Genomic DNA, 18,148 nt, shown 5'->3' on the forward strand with positions numbered 1-18,148 from the left:
GTGATAGTGACTCTTGGAGTGAGTGCATGACCTTTCCATCAAGCTTGTGGCTTCAGCCACAGGCCCCACAACACCTGGATCCTGAAACCTTCAGAGAGATAAAAAAATGGGGAGACAAAGAAACAACCCTCAAAAAAAAGAAAAGGAGGAATCACCATAAAAGGAATTAAATGAAAACAGAGGCATGAAATATGTAAGAAAAAGAATTCAGAGTAAGGGTCATATAGTTCCTAAACTGGCTGGATGAGAAAATCAACAATTTATATAGGAATCAAGAGGAAATCAATAATATTATAGCTACAACAAAAAACAGAAGTCAACAGTAGACTAGAAGTAGAGGACAGAGTTAGTGAGTTAGAAGACAGGATAGGAAAAAACACACCTAATCTGAACAGCAATTGGAGAAAACAATTAGAAAGTAGGAGGAAAGCCTAACAGAGCTTTGGGCCAATATGAAATGAAGACACATCCATATAATAGGGGTGCCAGAAGGGGAAAAATAGAGAAAGGATTAGTAAACCTATTTGATGAAATAATGATAGAAAACTTCCCTAATTTGGGAAAGAAAAATGTTCACAAGCACAGAGAATGCCAAAAGAAGATGAACCCAAAAAGACCCACACCAAAACACCCTGTAATTACAATGGCAAGTGTTAACAACAAAGAGAGAATCTTAAAGGATGCAAGAAAGAGACAGAGAGTTACCCTCAAGGGACCTCACATTATATTATTAAATGAATTCTCAACAGAAAAAACACCAGGCCAGAAAGGAATAGAATGAAGTATACAAAATGATGCAAAGCTAGAGACTGAATCCAAAAATCTTCTATCCAGCAAGGCTATCATTCAAAATTGAAGGGGAAATCAGGAGCTTTGCAGACAAAGATAAAGATAAAAATAAAAATAAGAATAAGGCTAAGAGAGTTTATCACTACTAAGTCAGCAATGCGAGAAATGCTAAAGGGACTGTTGTAAAAAAGAAGAAATAGAAAGGGAAGAAGGAACACAGGCATAAAGAACAAAAATGTTGACAAACAAGTACCTATCAATAATAACCTTAAATCTAAATGAACTAAATGCTCCAATCAAAAGACATGAAGTAGCTGAATAAGAAAACATGACCCATGTATATGCTCTCTACAAAAGATCCACCTCTGAATAAGGGACTCACAGAGACTAAAAGTGAGGGATGGAAAAATATTTTCAGGCAAATGGAAATTAAAAAAAAAAAAGAAAAAGATTAGTAGCAATACTTATATCTGACAAAATAGACCTCAAAGTGAAGGCCAAAACAAAAGATAAGGAAGGCCATTTCATAATACTAAGGGGATCAATACAACAAGAGGATATAACTCTGGTAAGCATATATGCACCCAATGCAGGTGGACTCAAATAAATAAATAAAAATTCTGGAAGATATCAAGGGAGAGATCAAAAGCAACACAATCATAATTGGGAAATTTAATACCCCATTGACATCATTGGATAAATCCTCTAGACAAAAAAATCAACAAAGAAACAATAATCTTATATGACTCACTAGATCAGATGGACTTAATTGACATCTTCAGGACATTTCACTCCAAAGCTACAGAATATATATTATTCTCAAGTGCACATGGGACATTTTCAAAGATAGAGCACATATTGGTTCTCAAGGAAAAGTCTCTTCAGATTCAAGAATATTGAAATCATATCAAGCATCTTCTCAGATCACAATAGCATAATATTAGAAATCAACTACAATAAAAAGAATCAAACACTTGGAGGCTAAGTAGCATGTTATTAAATGATTGGGTTACCAAAGAGATCAAAGTAGAAATAAAAAATACCCTAGAAACAAATGGCAATGAAATAACAACAATGAAAAATTTATGGGACACAGTGAAAGCAGTCCTGAGAGGGAAGTTCTTAGCATTACAGGCCTGCTTCAAAAAAATAAGAAAAATTGGTAATATATTATCTAACTCTACAACTTAAAGAAGTAGAAAGAGAGCAACAAGAAAAATCTGGAGTGAGCAGAAGGAAGGAACTAATAAAGATCAGAGTGGAAATAAATGACAAAGACAAATAAAAAAATACAAAAGTTCAATAAATTCAAGAGCTGGTTCTCTGGAAGGATAAATAAGATTGATGAACCTCTAGCCAGGCTCACCAAGAAGCAAAGAGCGAGGACCTAGATGAATAAAATCAGAAATGAAACAGGTGAACTAACAATAGACCCCAAAGACATTAGAAGGATTATAAAAAAATAAAAATAAATGCTATGAACACCTATATTTCAACAAACTGGTCAATTTAGAAGAAATGGCATATCCTTAGAAAAATATGACCTTCCAAAACTCAATTAGGAAAAATAAAAAAATCCGAATAAGCTGATAACTATGGAAGAAATTGAAGAAGTAATAAAAAAAATTTCCAGCAAACAAAGACCTTAGGCCAGATGGCTTCACAGGGGAGTTTGACCAAGCATTTAAAGAACTAAAACCTACTGTCCTCAGACTATTTCAAAAAATTCAAGAGGAAGATACACTTCCAAGCTCTTTCTATAGCTCTTTCTGGCTAGCATCACCCTAATCCCAAAACCACATAAGACACAACAAAGAAAGAGAATCACAGGCCAATATCTCTGATGAACATATATGCTAAAATCCTCAACAAAATTCTAACAAATCAGATCCAGTATTAGATTAGGAAGATCATACACCATGACCAAGAAGAATTTATTCCAGGGATGCAAGGCTGGTACAATATCTGCAAATCAATAAATGTGATACATCACATAAACAAATTGAGAGACATAATCATATCAATTGATGCAGAAAAATCATTTAGCAAAATCTAACATCCTTTCTTGATAAAAAACTCTCAGAAAAGTGAGAATAGAGGGATCATACCTCTACATAACAAAAGCCTTATATGACAAACCTACAGCCAACATCCTACTCAATGGCCAAATACTAAAACCATTTCCCCTAAGAACAGGAATAAGACAAGAATGCCCACTTTCACCACCCCTATTCTACATAGTGCTGGAAGTGCTAGCCATAGAGATCAGACAAGAAGAAAGAAAGGACATCCAAATTGTAAAAGAAGTAAAACTGTCATTCTCAGATGACATGATACTGTACATAGAAAACCCAAAAGCCTCCTTTAAAAACTATTAGATTTAATAAATGAATTTGTCAATGTGGCAGGATACAAAATTAACACCCAGAAATCCATAACTTTTTTAATACACCAATAATGAACTCACAGAAAGAGAAACTAATAAACAACAACAACAAAAAAATACCATTTACCATTTTAACAAATAAACTTAACTAAGGTGGTAAAAGAAAACCTGTACTTAGAAAACTAAAGGACACTGAACAAAGAGAGGAAGACATAAACAAATGGGCGAATATACCATGTTCATGGATTGCTAGAATCAACATCATTCAAATGTCCATACTACCCAATTTATAGATTCAAAGCAATCCCCATTAAAATATACATTCAATATTGATATTACAGATCTAGAACAAACTCTCCAAAAATTCATATGGGATAAAAAATACACCCTGAATAGCCATAGCAATCCTGAGAAAAAAGAACAAAGTTGGAGGGATCACAATACCAGATATCAAGCTATATTACAAAGTCACCTTTCTCAAAACTGCCAGATACTGGCACAAGAATGGACATATAGACTAACAAGACTAAACAGAGAACCCAGAAATCAATCCAACCCATTTTGCTTAATTAATATTTGACAAAGGAGGCAAGAGCATACAATGGAGTCAAGACAGTCTCTTCACCAAAACCGGTTTGGCTCAGTGGTAGAGCGTCGGTCTGGGGACTGAAAGGTCCCAGGTTCGATTCCGGTCAAGGGCATGTACATTGGTTGCGGGCACATCCCCGGTCGGGGGTGTGCAAGAGGCAGCTGGTCGATGACTCTCTCTCATTGACATTTCTAGTTCTCTATCTCTCTCCCTTCCTCTCTGTAAAAAATCAATAAAATATATTAAAAGAAAAAGACAGTCTCTTCAATAAATGGTGTTGGGAAAATTGGACAGATACCTGCAAAAGAATGAAACTAGACCAACAACTTATACCATATATGAAAATAGACTCAAAATGGATAAAGGACTTAAACATAGGATCAAAAATTATAAAAATCTTAGAAGAATCCATAGGTTGCATAATATAAGACATATGTAGTAGCAATATCTTTACTGATACAGCTTCTATGAAACTAAGGCGAAAATAAACAAATGGGATTACATCAAAATAAAAAGCTTCTGCAGAGAAAAATAAATCATCAACAAAATAAGAAAGCCCACTGAATGGATGAATATATTTGCCAATGTTATATCTGATAAGGGTCTAATATCCAAAATTTATAGGGAGCTAATACATCTTAACAAAAGGAAGATAAACAATCCAATAAAAAAATGGGCAAAGAACCTAAATAAACACTTTTTGAAAGAGGGCATACAGAGGGCCAAGAGACATATGAAAACACTAATGACCCAGTGCATGGAATTTATGCACTGGGGGCAGGGTTGCCTCAGCCCAGCCTGCACCCTCTCCAATCAGGAACCTCTTGAGGAATGTCCGACTGCTAGTTTAGTCCTGATCCCTGTGGCTCCTAACTGCTCACCTGTTTACCTGTCTGCCAAATCACCCCTAACTGCCTCTGCTTGCCTGCCTGATCGCCCCTAACTGCCCTCCCCTGCAGGCCTGATCTTGCCCCCAATTGCTCTCCTCTGCTGACCTGTTCTCACCCCCAACTGCCTCTGTCTTCCTGATCTCACCCCCAACTGCCCTCCCCTGCCATTCTGGTTCCCCCCAACTGCCCTCCCTTGCAGGCCTGATCTTGCCCCCAACTGTCTTCCTCTGCAAGTCAATTTGGTTCTGATTAGTTTCTATGCCAGTCAGTGTCAAAAGCTCTACCTCCAGACAGCCATTGGCTCCTGACAGTTGACACACATTTGGTTCTGATTGGTCAGTTTCAATGCCAGCCAGTATCTCTGGGCCTATAAACGGGGCCTGATCAGAAAGGCAGGGCTGATTAGGAGCCCCAGTGAAGGCTTAGAGAGAAATGGAAATGAGGCTGCTGGGAGAGAAAGAGAGGGGCAAGTCCTGATCCAAAGCTGCCACAAAGGCAATGGATCAGTCACTGCTTCTCTCTTCAGGACTATCTCTGCTCCTGATTTGCAGCCCACCCCAGCAGCCAGTTATGGGGCACCATGCCTGCAGTGGAAGCAGTCAGCACTGGGTGGCTACTGCAACACAGCATTGACTGCAGGACTGACTTCTGGTTGATGAAGCCTTGGTTGTTACCAGACATTGCGACCCAGGGTTTTTATATATTAGGATGCTCAGAGTCACTAATCACCTGAGAGATGGAAATCAAAATGACAATGAGGTACCATCTCATACCCTTCAGAATGGTTATCATAAATCAAGAAATGACAAGTGTGGTGAGGATGTAGAGAAAAAGGAACCCTCATGCACTGCTGGTGGGATTGCAGACTGGTATAGCCACTGTGGAAAAACAGTATAGAATTTCCTCAAAAAATTAAAAATGGACCCAGTAATCCTATTTGACCCAGTAATCCTATTTCTTGGGATATATCCCAAGAAATCACAAACACCAATCAGAAAGGATATATGCATCCCTATGTTCATATCAGCACCATTTACAATAGCTAAGATTTGGAAACAGCCTAAGTGCCCATCAAAAGATGAGTGGATTAGAAAACTGTAGTACATCTGCACAAAAAAATAGTATGCCGCTGTAAAAAAGAATGAACTCTTATCATTCACAATAGCATGGATGGACATGGAGAGCATTATGCTTATGCAAAATAGGCTAATTGGAGAAAGATAACACACATGATCTTACTCATTGGAATATAATGAACAACATAAACTGATGAACAAAAACAGATCCAGAGACAGAAAACATTGAATAGACCATCAAACCTTAGAGGGAAGGCAGGGGAAAGTGTGGGGGTGGTGGTGTAAGAGATCAACCAAAGAACTTGTATGCATGCATATAAACGTAACCAATGGACACAGACACTAAGGGGCTGAGGGCATGTGCTGGGGGCTGGGGGTAGCCTGAGAGAGGTCAATGGGAGAACAAGAAGACATATGTAATAGTTTAAACAATAAATAATTAATAATTAAAAAATGAATAAAATAGAAACAGTCTGATGAGTTCTCTTAGCTTAATCTTGGAGGAAGCACTGAGCAGGCATTGTTAAGGCTTTGACCATGGATATAGAGTGTTGTCAAGATGTGGAAGATGATCGTTAAGAAGGGTTCATTTGAGGTACACCTGGTTATTGTGGTAAACATCAGCCTTAGGTAATAATTAATTAGATGAAGTTCCAAGTTCTCTAGTATAGACTGATCTACAATAGCACTTCTGGTTAGAAGGAACTCCATAATGCAGAAAGCTTCTATCTGCAGGATGGAAAAAGACAGTTGTTTTATTTTCCTGAACCTGAAAAGGCAGACTCAGAACAACCCAGTGCCTGGTGCTTGTAGTTGTTAAAAGGCCTTCATTCCATATCCTATCCAAAAGAATAAAAGAACATAGTATAAAGCTTTGATGTCAATAAATCACACTATTATAATACAAAATAAGCAATGGTAAAATTACTTTTAAAAACAGGGTCTGGGTTTCTTAAATTTATGATGGTACAATGTTATTGAGAAAACATTCTAAGTTTCAGAAAAGGATGTAGTCTATCATTCTCTGAAGGAGTGGTTGACAGCAATGTTTGTCTCAGTAAATGGTTAGGATCGAGATTGAGTGAACATTCTGCTTCAAAATGTGGTTGGCTTAGATAACATTGATGGATAGTTTAGGTAAACTGAAGCAGTTTAATATCATTTGAAATATATTTTTTGAAAGTCCTAAATCTTTATGATGTATCAGAGAAACATCATAAATTATAGCTCAAACGGAGATAAATGTTGTCTTGTACAGATTTGTATAGATTTGTGTGGGATCTCAGAACTGTGTGTGTGTCTATGTGTGTGTGCACATGCATGTGTGTTTTTGTGTATGCATACAAGTATATGTGACTGTTACTCTCCCTCTTCCTGAGGAAAATAACATGTTTGCCTTTCCACTTCAATTTGACACATCTGCTGCAAACTATCAGGGCCAATTGCTAAATGAAATGGGAAGACATATTTCCATTAAATGTCATCTATGCTTACTAGGAAACCTTGTCTTTGTACTTGATTTAAAAGTGTTCCAGTTTTTACCCCTAGCTAGCAAATTATTCCTTTCTTTTTGTTAAGGAATGCAGCAGCCGCGAGACATTCTCTGTCTCTTTGTCTCAAAAAAATATAACTCTCTGGGACTAGTGATGGGAGCAATAGATAATAGCAAACATCATTAGGCATGAGGAAGGACAACACATTTCAACTCACGAAAATCTATTGTCAAAAACTATGATAGACTACATCCTTTTCTGAAATTTAAGGGAATGTTTCCTCAATAACATTGTACCATCATAAATTTAAGAAACCAAGGCCTTGCTTTTAAAAGTAATTTTACCATTTCTTATTTTGTAATAAATAGTGTGATTTATGGACATCAAAGCTTTATACTGTTCTTTTATTCTTTTGGATAGGATGTGGAATTTTTTTCCCTAAGCTATATTTTGTTAGATAAAAGGAAATGTAACAAAAAATTAAAAATTCTATTTAGTCAATTTATTTTAGAAATGTCTTATGCTTCTATCTCCTCTGAGCTTCTCAATACAAGTTAGCACGTTAAAGACTCTGAGAAGTCCTGTACTGTAGATACTGCTTAACTTTGTCAAACATTGTGGTTTCTAAATTTATTTTTTACTGAGCTCTTTTTATAAGGACCATTTATTAACACCCTGAGGGGTTCTATAGAATTTAAACCTGCTAATATCTGAAAAAGAACCTCACTATGTTGCTTATGAATTGGAAGTTAATTCTTTTACACTGCCTTTCTTGAGTGTCATTGCCTTCTCCAAATATGATCATGTGCTATTCCACATGAACTGCTGTCACCATCTCTGTTTTTTAGTGAAGTCATATCTTATATAAAAGCAAAGATACATAACTTCAAAATGAACTCTGAGAATCTTTTAAAACACCTTTAAAATACATTATTCTGTTTTTAATTCAAATATTAATGTATATTTGACTCCAATAAATATTAAAGTTTGAGAATCACTGGTTTAGTCTAAAAGATATTTCACAGAAAAATATGCAGCACTTTGTTAACAAACATTCTGGGGCCTGTCCATATTGACTAGGAAACACCATGTGTGGGAATATTCTAAAGAGTAATTACAAAAATTATTTTATGCTAATTAATAAAATTAGAAAATGCCAGAAAAAATACCTTAAGAATAGTATGTTTTTAAGGGTGAAAGTTAAACAGAGATTTTCAAATATGAGTGAGATATAATTTTGATTTGTAGACAGAAAGGACTTCATCCATTTTTAGTAAAGTGAGTACACATCTTGGTTTCCCTAGTCTCCATTTGGTCTACTATTGCAGATTAATTATAAATTGTTCCCTCATCACTCTCAAAAGGTTTAGTCATTTTGAGTATGTGGTTATTCTTATTAGGCCATGCTGACAAAAGCATCTTAAAGTATGGATATAGAAGCCTTCCATTTAAGGTATTTTCTATCTATCTATCTATCTATCTATCTATCTATCTATCTATCTATCTATCTAAAAGGCTAACATGCTAAGTGTCTAACCATCTGACAAGTCACTATGATGCACATTGACTACCAGCAGGCAGACGATCAACACAAGAGCTATTGTGATGTGCACAGAAAAGTGGCACTGCGGACCTGGCACCCACAAAGCAAAACTCAGTCCCCCCAAGTTGGACACAGGTTCTACCACTACCCACCAAATTGCAGCCAACACTGCAGAAACCCCATGGCACAAAATGTGGCCCATAGCCCAGCCTAAAACAGTGGCTTTGGGTGCCAGGTAAAGACATCATGTAGCAAAGCCCAGCTTCCTCTCCCTAACAATGACTACCTCCTTGAAGTTTCTTCAACCCAGGAACACGACTTGCTTTATAGCAAGGTGCAAACATTTCACACTTTAACCAAATGTCTGTGAAGCATTTTCATGTGCCTCATCATACTTGATCCTCACAGAAACCCTGGAATAGGTAGATAGGAGACTTTTCATTAGCCAGAAAATGGAGATTTAGAAAGCTTAGAAACTTCATCAGACTAAACAGAAGTAAGAAATGGTGGGCCTTGAATGACTTCAGGTTTTCTCACTGCGAAGAATATAGTCAAACACTGCTGCAGTTAAATATTTTATCCTTTGTTCTCCCTGCATGATCTATAATAATAATCTGCTTCATGTTGATATTTACTGCTGTGTTGCTGACAATTACCCAAAAGAGAAGTTGGGGTGCTTCACTGGGCTGGAGAAAGTTTAGCTAAATCAGAAAGCAGGTCTAGTTAAGCAAGTTTATTCTATAGCTATAAAAGGCTAAGTTGACTTGTGCATAAGTGATACAAATAAAGCTCTCACTGGTGCCAATCACATGCATGTGTTTCAATCTGTCATTGTTGATTGAAGTGTTTCTATTTGCTTATTTCTAAATATTCAACTGTATATGCCACAATGGTATACAAGCTGAAGTTTCCTTTGATGGGCAGGTACTGGGTGCCATCTGTTGCTAAATATTTGAACATCACTTATGATTGACCCTCTCCAACTTTAATGCATGTCAACAAATTCAGTGATTTGGTGATGATTCAATGAGATATGGGAGTCCTACCTGGAGTAGTTAGGATCGTAAAACCAGCACATAAATTTTATAACAGTAATGTAAAAGAAAAATGGTTATTTTGGGAAGTTAATTCTTTTACATTGCCTTTCTTGAAAGATTACTATGCTTGAAAGATTACTATGCTCGAGAAGCTATTCTAAACACTTTAAATATGTTTATTCTTTTAATTTTCACAACTCCATTATATAAATACTATTTTCCCCATTTTACCAGAGTAAAGTGAGGCACAACCTAAGAAAGTTACCAAAGATTCATAGCAGTGGTGATGTAAATCCAAAATAAATTGAGGCTCTTATAAGCTGCAAGACTTGTCCCAAAGAACTAAAAAAGTATTGCAAGTGGCCGAAAAAGTAGTTTTGTTTCATTTGAATATTTTCCTTCCTTCCTTCCTTCCTTTTTTTTTTTTTTTTTTTTTTTTTTAGCAAATTTTGTTTTCTCGGCCCATTTGAAGCTGAAATGGGCAGAGAAAACAAAATAGTGGTCCATTTCCTACAATAGCTTCTATATCCAATACTGAGAACCTACTATGAACAAGTAACTGTGTAGGGCTTTATATAGAACATGAAAATGAGTGACACTTATACGTAATCTTAAGATATGTACATTCTAATGAGATAAATATGACATGTATATAACTACTATTTATACAATGCACAAGATAATTTTTGAAGTTTTACCAAATATTTTTAAAAAGCAGATCAGATAGTTCATTATTGTATGGGATGAAATATGATGAAAGGGGGAAATTCAAGAAACTTGAAAGCATGCACAACATTTCCCTCCCCCCAACATTTCTCACATAATTCCTGTCATTAAAATGTTTGCTGAGGTAATTTGTGATAAAGAGAGGGAAAAAGGGCATGATGGAGAAGGGTCATTGTGAGGGTAGAATACTAGAAATGAATCTTTGGATCCCAGAGAAAATTGATGTGACAGAGGGATGGCAGGATGTTGTAGGCCAATTGTTGTAGGTCTTTAGGAAATGACAAGTTGGGCTACTGAGCCAGATATGTGCTGGGCTTTAAGGAGGCATGGAACCAGACTATAGTAACTTAGTCTATTTGCATGTGCAAAGGTTTTTGTTTTGTTCTGTTTTGTTTTTCCTAGTGGTGTATATGATTGAGGGTTTCTGTACATCATTTCATTGTAGGATCCAGTAGTTAGGGTCAAGATTATGATGTGGACAAAGTGGTTCCCTTGTCTGTTGTCTCAGTCTCAACCTACTCACCTAGCTTGGGTCTCAACTTTCCCCATGCTGCCTTTTGTCTATTCTATACCTCCTGCATCCTACCCCCTCAGGCAAGAAATGTCCCCTACTCTGAAAGAATGATGTGGGAAGCAGCAAGGGGGTTGGGGTGGAAAAAGCACAGGCAGGCATGCTTTCCAAATTCTGGTTTTATCTTACCAGTTACCCAGCTTCAGTTACCTGCAAAATTTGGATAATGATCCTGACCTTTTACAAACATTGAGATGATGCTTTACATCCATCGAACTGTCAAAATTTAGAAAGAACAAAAATAATGTTTTCTGATGGAAATACAAATTGTTATGGCCTTTTAAGAAAGCAATTTGGCAATATCTATTAAAAACACATACCCCTCAAGGCCTTCCCACTCCTGGAATCTTTCCCATGCATATAAGAGCGCTGCTTATAAGGATATATGGGTAAGGAACAGCTGTTGCAGCCTTATTTGTGTGACAATAAAGTGGAGAAAGTTCTTGCTCATCATAGGAGAATGGTTGAATTAACTGCAGTGCATCACACTATGGAATATTATGAGAACTTTAAAATGGATGAATTGGATCTACAAAAAATGACTCAGAGAGATATCCATAAAGTTTTGTGGTCTGTAACAAAAGATACATAAAAGTATGTATAATATGATACAATATCTAAAAAATAAACATATATTTAATAATGGCTGAAAATTTTGAGCCTCCGATTGTCTTAAAATGTTTAAATGAATTGATTTGCTATCTTGTGATGGAGTTGCTATTATCCTTCCTGTTTTATGGATGAGGAAGCTGAGGTGCACAGAGACTAAGTCATTTTCTCAATGTCACAGAGGTCAGGGTAGGGCTGGAATCTGGACTCCGGAAGTTGAAATCAGAGAATAGACTCTTGGTCACAGAGTATATGATCAATTTATACAAAATTTTGTTTGTGTCCATATATTCACAAAGTGATGCATGAAGGGATGGTCCTAAAATGTAAATGGTAGTTATCTTGGGGTGCTGTGATTGCTATTCCTTATATTCTCTTCCATTATGAGTTTTCTACAATTAACATATATTATGTAAGGAATCAAAAAGGAATGAACTCTATTCATTGTAGAAAAACAAAGAATTGTATGCATTTCTGTTTATTAGAATTTTCTTACAGAAATGATCATGAACATTTACAAAATTAAAAAGATATTCCTGACCAGTATAAAATTTAAAACTAAAACTAAAGAAAGGACTCAATAAGGAGACTGGGTAAGTAAATTATGGAGGGTCACTCATGAGGGTCGCTAATGTTAGACTGAAAATATATGAAAAAATTCATAATATTGTATATTGTTATATTTATGAGACAGTTTCAAAATGGTTTGCATCGCAGAGTACCCTTAAAAATCCATATATGTATGTGGTAACCCAGAAAAAGACAGGAAGTTTATATACTAGCATAAATCAACAAAAAATTAAGAATTCATCCTGAGGTACTTGAATATAGTTATACACGAAGATTTATGTAAAATCCTTGCACTACATGTCCCTGTTATTTAGAATAGAGAGAAAATTGTAAATAACTAAATACTTTAACATTGGGACACTGGCTATGTAAACAGTGGAACAACCATATGATGAAATACTATGCCTCCAATAAAAAATCATGCCTTTGAGGAATATTTCAAGATATGGGAAAATGTTCCTGGTATATTGTTAACTAGTAAAACAGAATGATTTGTTTTTAACAATTTAATCCTTAAAGAGAAAATGATTATAGGCTTTTACCTGTTACCCTTTTCTGAATTTATAATCATTTTACAATAAATATGTATTATAAACAAAAAAATAAATATTATACTAAAACGGAATAAAACACAATCGTTAGTGAAGATTATGTAAGCTTGTAAGTAACAGCTGTGGAGTCACCCTTATGAAGTGGTTCTTGTGTCCCACCCCCACACTGTCTCTCTCCCCCTCCTGAGTCTCAGGTTACCCTTCATGAAATGAAAAATACATTGTAGCCAAACGTAAAACATTGAGTGTAGGAGACACTCTATATATCTTGGTTCTCTTCCCTTCACTGAACTGCCAGGGGGCAGCAGCTTCCACTCCATACTTCTGACTCATTGATCAGCTGCCTCCTGCACACCCCATACTAGGGATCAAGCCCACAATGCTGGCATGTGCCCTGACCAGGAATTGAATGTGACCTCCTGGTTCATAGGTCAATGCTCAGCCACTGAGCCACTACAGTCAGGCCACATTTCAGACTCTTTAAAATCCAAAAGTCTCAGGGGTTACAGGACACCCAGCCACTCCATCAGTGCAGCTGGAGGACAGGGACAGCTTTGTCTCACTTTTATGGGTAGAGGGGAGGATGGTCAGTAGAGGGGACACTAACAACAGGAAGAAAAACCAGCCCAAAGCAGCCTGAGGGAAATTTTGTGGGTGGGCCAATGCTTTGTTTCTCTTCCAAGATTAATCAAGGGATAGAGAGAGCATTCACAGCCATCTGGAGCCAGCCACACTGGCCAAGGCTTACAGCGATATATGGTTGGGAATATTTATGCTCATCTCTCACACACTCTCCAATCTACTTCCTCAGACATAGCCTCAGCCTTTCTCTTTTGTTGTCTTTGGCAAGGCTGACTTTGCTCTCTTTCTCCCTGTTCTACAGAAAATTTGACCACTAGCAGGTCGTAAACTTAGATTAAGGGTTAAGAAATCCTTTGCCAGGTGACATCTGACTTTATAAATACCAAAAATCATTGGCATGGCTTACACAAAGTTCTAAAGGAATCTCAGCTGTGCATGCACCTGAATATTAATTATTAACTAGAGGCCTGGTGCATGACATTCGTTTATTGGCAGTGGGGGGTGGGGGGAGCAGGGGTGCCTAAGGGAGCTCTCAGGAAGTGGGCCTCAGCCGGCAGGCAGACATCCCTTGAGGGGTCCTTAGTGCTGCCTTGAAGGCAGGAGAGGCTGCCACCACTGCAGCTGTGCTTGCCAGCCATGAGCCTGGCTTCTGGCTGAGCAGCACTCACACTGTGGGAGCGCACTGACCACCAGGGGGCAGCTCCTGCATTGAGCATCTGCTCCCTGGTGGTCGGTGTGCATCAGGGCAACCAGTCATTCCGCTGTTCAGTCTATTTGCATATTAATTAGTCTTTTATTATGAGGAATGAGCATATGATTTGGTCTGGTTGAGCTTCAAATTCAAATTGGGTAGTAAAATACTAAGACAAGAGAATCAAAATGTGTTTAAATAGCTGTCCTCCCCACCCAAGGTGCCTGGGCCTTGGCTGAGAGTGAGTATGAACTATTATTATGAATGTTGAGACAAGTATAATGAAGAATTTTCCTTGAATTAAAAAGATTGACTGTATTTCAAACAATAATAACTATATAGTAGTTTCAACCAGAGTACTTGATCTTCCTAATATTAATTTTATTCCTATATTTATATTCCTCTTTTTGTGATGACATCTATATTTGATAACTTAAATAGCCTTAACATTTATACTCTTGGATCTCTCTCTCTCTTTTTTTTAAGGATTTAAAGTGCAAACAGCCATTAAATCAAAAATTAGAGTATGTTTTCACCAGTAGAGGACGAAATCTCTCAATAAATAATTGAAAGCAGTATTTTACAAATAACCTTAGAATTTTTATTAACCTACAAATAATTTCTTAAGCCAGCTTTACCTTGGAATTCATTTTAAGGTAAATGAACCCCTGTGTGATTAGCTTACTCATCAGTATTCCTCATCCTCACATCTCATCCTCTCAATTCAACTCCTGCCCATATGAGGACTGTAATGATCATTGGAAACAGGTGTCTTCAGTCTGCAGCTCACTATATAGCTATTGAGGCATAAGTCAATCAGTGGTACCTGCTTCTGTCAACAGCTTGCACTGTTAGCAATTATGTGGGGTACATGGATGATATGCATCCATTCTAAGTACCTAATGGGAAATATGTCCAAAACATTTAAACAAAATCACTGTGATAGAAGATACCTCCAAAGACACTTCCTCTTGAAATTATTCAACTTTCACATACCAATTTTAATTAAAAAAAAAAAATCTTAGCTCCTAAACCAAGGCACATGTTTTGTTTGCTTGTTTTAAGCCTTGCACTCCTTTCTCTTTTGAAGACGCTAGTAACCTGCGGAATCCAAAGTTATGAAAAATGTAAAGCCAGATAAACCATCAAGCAAAGCTGGAAATTACTGATGAGTCTTGAAGAAGAGAGAGAGAGAGAGAGAGACAGAGAGAGAGAGAGAGAGAGAGAGAGAGAGAGAGAGAGAGACAGAGAGAGAGAGAGAGAGACAGAGAGAGAGAGAGAGAGAGAGAGAGAGAGAGAGAGAGAGAGAGAGAGAGGGAGAGAGAAGGGCAGTTCATTAGATTGTTTGTTCCCAACCCAGGAAGAAGATGCTGGGTCAGGATCTGAGTCTGGAAGCAAAGGCAAGAGAGCAAGCCCTCCTTCAGGCTGCTTGGTCAGCAAACATGTTCTGCCTTTTAAATGGGAGAGTTTAATATGCATTTTATAAGCAATCTAATAACTGCAGAGCTCATAAATAGCCCAATTGGCACCAAGGAGATATACTTCTGCATGAAACTAATAATGTTGAATATTTGAAATGAATCCCCAACCCTATTAACTTCAATTTGACCTCAATCTTGGGAGATTTCAATGGCAAATTCATTTCTTTTTTTTTTTTCATTCTAAGCTACATAACTACCAGTCAAGATAGCAGTCCTAAGCTTTCGACTAATAATCAATTAAAAATAGTGGTATAAAGTCCATATAGAAGGCTAAGAGACACATAAATAATGCTCAAAGTCACTGATCATCAAAGATATGCAAATTAAAACAACAATGACATAGCTCTTCACTACTGTCAGAAGGGCTATCATCAAGAAACCAACAAATGACAAATGCTGGTGAGGATGTGGAGAAAAGGAACCCTAGTACACTATTGCTGGGAATGGTGCAGCCACTATAGAAAACAGTATGAAGTTTCCTTAAAAAAATAAAATAAAATAAAAATAAAAAAGGAACTACCATTTGGTCCAGTGATCCTACTTCTAGGAATATATCCTAAGAAACTTGACACACCATCAGAATATATGCACCCTTATGTTCATAGCAGCACAATTTACAATAGCTAAGATCTGGAAACAGCCCAAATGCCCTTCAATAGACAAGTGGATGAAAAAATTGTGGTACATTTATAACATGGGGTACTATGCAGCAGTAAAAAAGAAGGATCTCTTACCCTTTGAGACAGCATGGAGGAACCTAGAGAGTATTATGCTAAGCAAAATAAGCCAGTCAGAGAAAGATAAGCATCATATGATCTCACTCATATGAGAATCTAGTGAACATATGGAATCTAATGGACAAAATAAACTGCTGAACAAAATAGATTCAGAGATATAGAAGCATGGAATAGACATGAATCTCAGAGGCAAGGCAGGGGTGGTGGGGTTGGGAGAGATTCACTGGGAAATTTATATGCATATATGCATAGCCCATGGACATAGACAATAGTGTGGTGAAGACCTTGGAAGGGTGGGTGCAAGGTGGAGGGGATCAATAGGAAAAAAAATTAGGGACATCTCTAATACTTTCAACAATAAAGATAAATTAAAAACAAAAACAATGGTACATGCCATTTCAAAAATGAGAAGGCAAAGATTATATCCTGCCAAAGCCGGTTTGGCTCAGTGGTAGAGCGTCGGTCTGCGGACTGAAGAGTCCCAGGTTTGATTCCAGTCAAGAGCATCCACCTTGGTTGCAGGCACATCCCCGGTAGGGGGTGTGCAAGATGCAACTGGTCGATGTTTCTCATCGACGTTTCTAGCTCTCTCTCTCCCTTCCTCTCTGTAAAAATCCAATAAAATATATTTTTTAAAAAAGATTATATCCTATATGCTCTATTTGTAGTGGTTTACTTGCTAATGGGGATTTTAAAACACTTTTCCCTAGATTAAGAGGTTAATGCATATTAAAAATGTATTTCAGTAAAATCTTTAAAATGTCACATTTAGTCATTATTACGGAACTGCATTTTTAATAGATGGCAGAACTCTTTGGAGTTACCACCATTACAGGTTTCATGTAGAAAAAAATCCTAAAAGCATTCTGAGAAATTGATCCTGGCATGAGCAATTAATGGTGTGGGATCCTAAAAGCATCAAGAAACATCACAAGCCTTGTGTTTCTATAAAGGTGTTATATCTCCAACCCAAACAACTCAACAGGAAAACACCTCAGCTTTAAGAACTTAAATTAGGTTCTCTTTCTTGTTTCCTAAACTCTGCCATTCAACTTCATGAGATTTACAGAAAGAATTCTTTCACAGTTACATGATTGGACTGTCCAAAATCATTTACTTAGGAGGAACATCACTTTCTGTCTTTTCACTCTGACTTGGTCAGGTTTATCTCTTTCTCTAAAATGACCTTGAGTTTCTTATCGGAACCTATCCGAATATCTGACATTATTTGTATTTTTAGATATACCAAATAATCAGGGATAAATATATCAGATAAAACCAGGAATGTCAGGACACATATCTGAGTACGTGAAGGGAGTTGCTAAGGGATTCATTTAAAAAGTGGCAATGAACAAGATGAGGACCAGTGAAATAATAGTGTATAGGATTCTGTTGGGCCACCCAGATCCCCCTTCAGGAATGAGGAACTTATTTTCCCAGCTGCAGGCAGCCCTCACCCATCCCAAACCCCCTGAGTACACAGGAAACCTCATTGAGAAAAGCTCATTTACCAGGCAACATGAAATGAGTGATGCCAATAGCCATGTATTAGACTTCCAGGACAACTTTAATTTTCTAAACACCAGTTCAAGGCATTTAGATACTATGCCAATATCAATTGTCAAGTATGGGTTTATTTTCATAATACTGCAAACTAAAGAAACACACTGAGCATATCTATCCAAAACTCTCAAGCAGATCACCAGCTGTCCATTGGTACAAATACAACAGGAGGATTTTTTTTCAGTAGTTACCAGTGACAGATATAAAATGATACTACCTTTTTAAGGTGAAGGGATTAAGAACTGCAAACTGTTAGTTACAAAA

At 37.0% G+C, this 18,148-nt stretch overlaps 1 protein-coding gene across 1 annotated transcript in view; it reads right to left on the minus strand.

The window, feature by feature from the left end:
* The window catches only part of MACROD2 (mono-ADP ribosylhydrolase 2), a 1,842,294-nt gene that overhangs the window by 108,584 nt on the left and 1,715,562 nt on the right, over window positions 1-18,148 (minus strand). The window lies entirely within an intron of this gene.

This window comes from Pipistrellus hanaki (assembly GCF_964339955.1).
Source record: "Pipistrellus hanaki genome assembly, chromosome: 6".
Classification (NCBI taxonomy): Eukaryota; Metazoa; Chordata; class Mammalia; order Chiroptera; family Vespertilionidae; genus Pipistrellus; species Pipistrellus hanaki.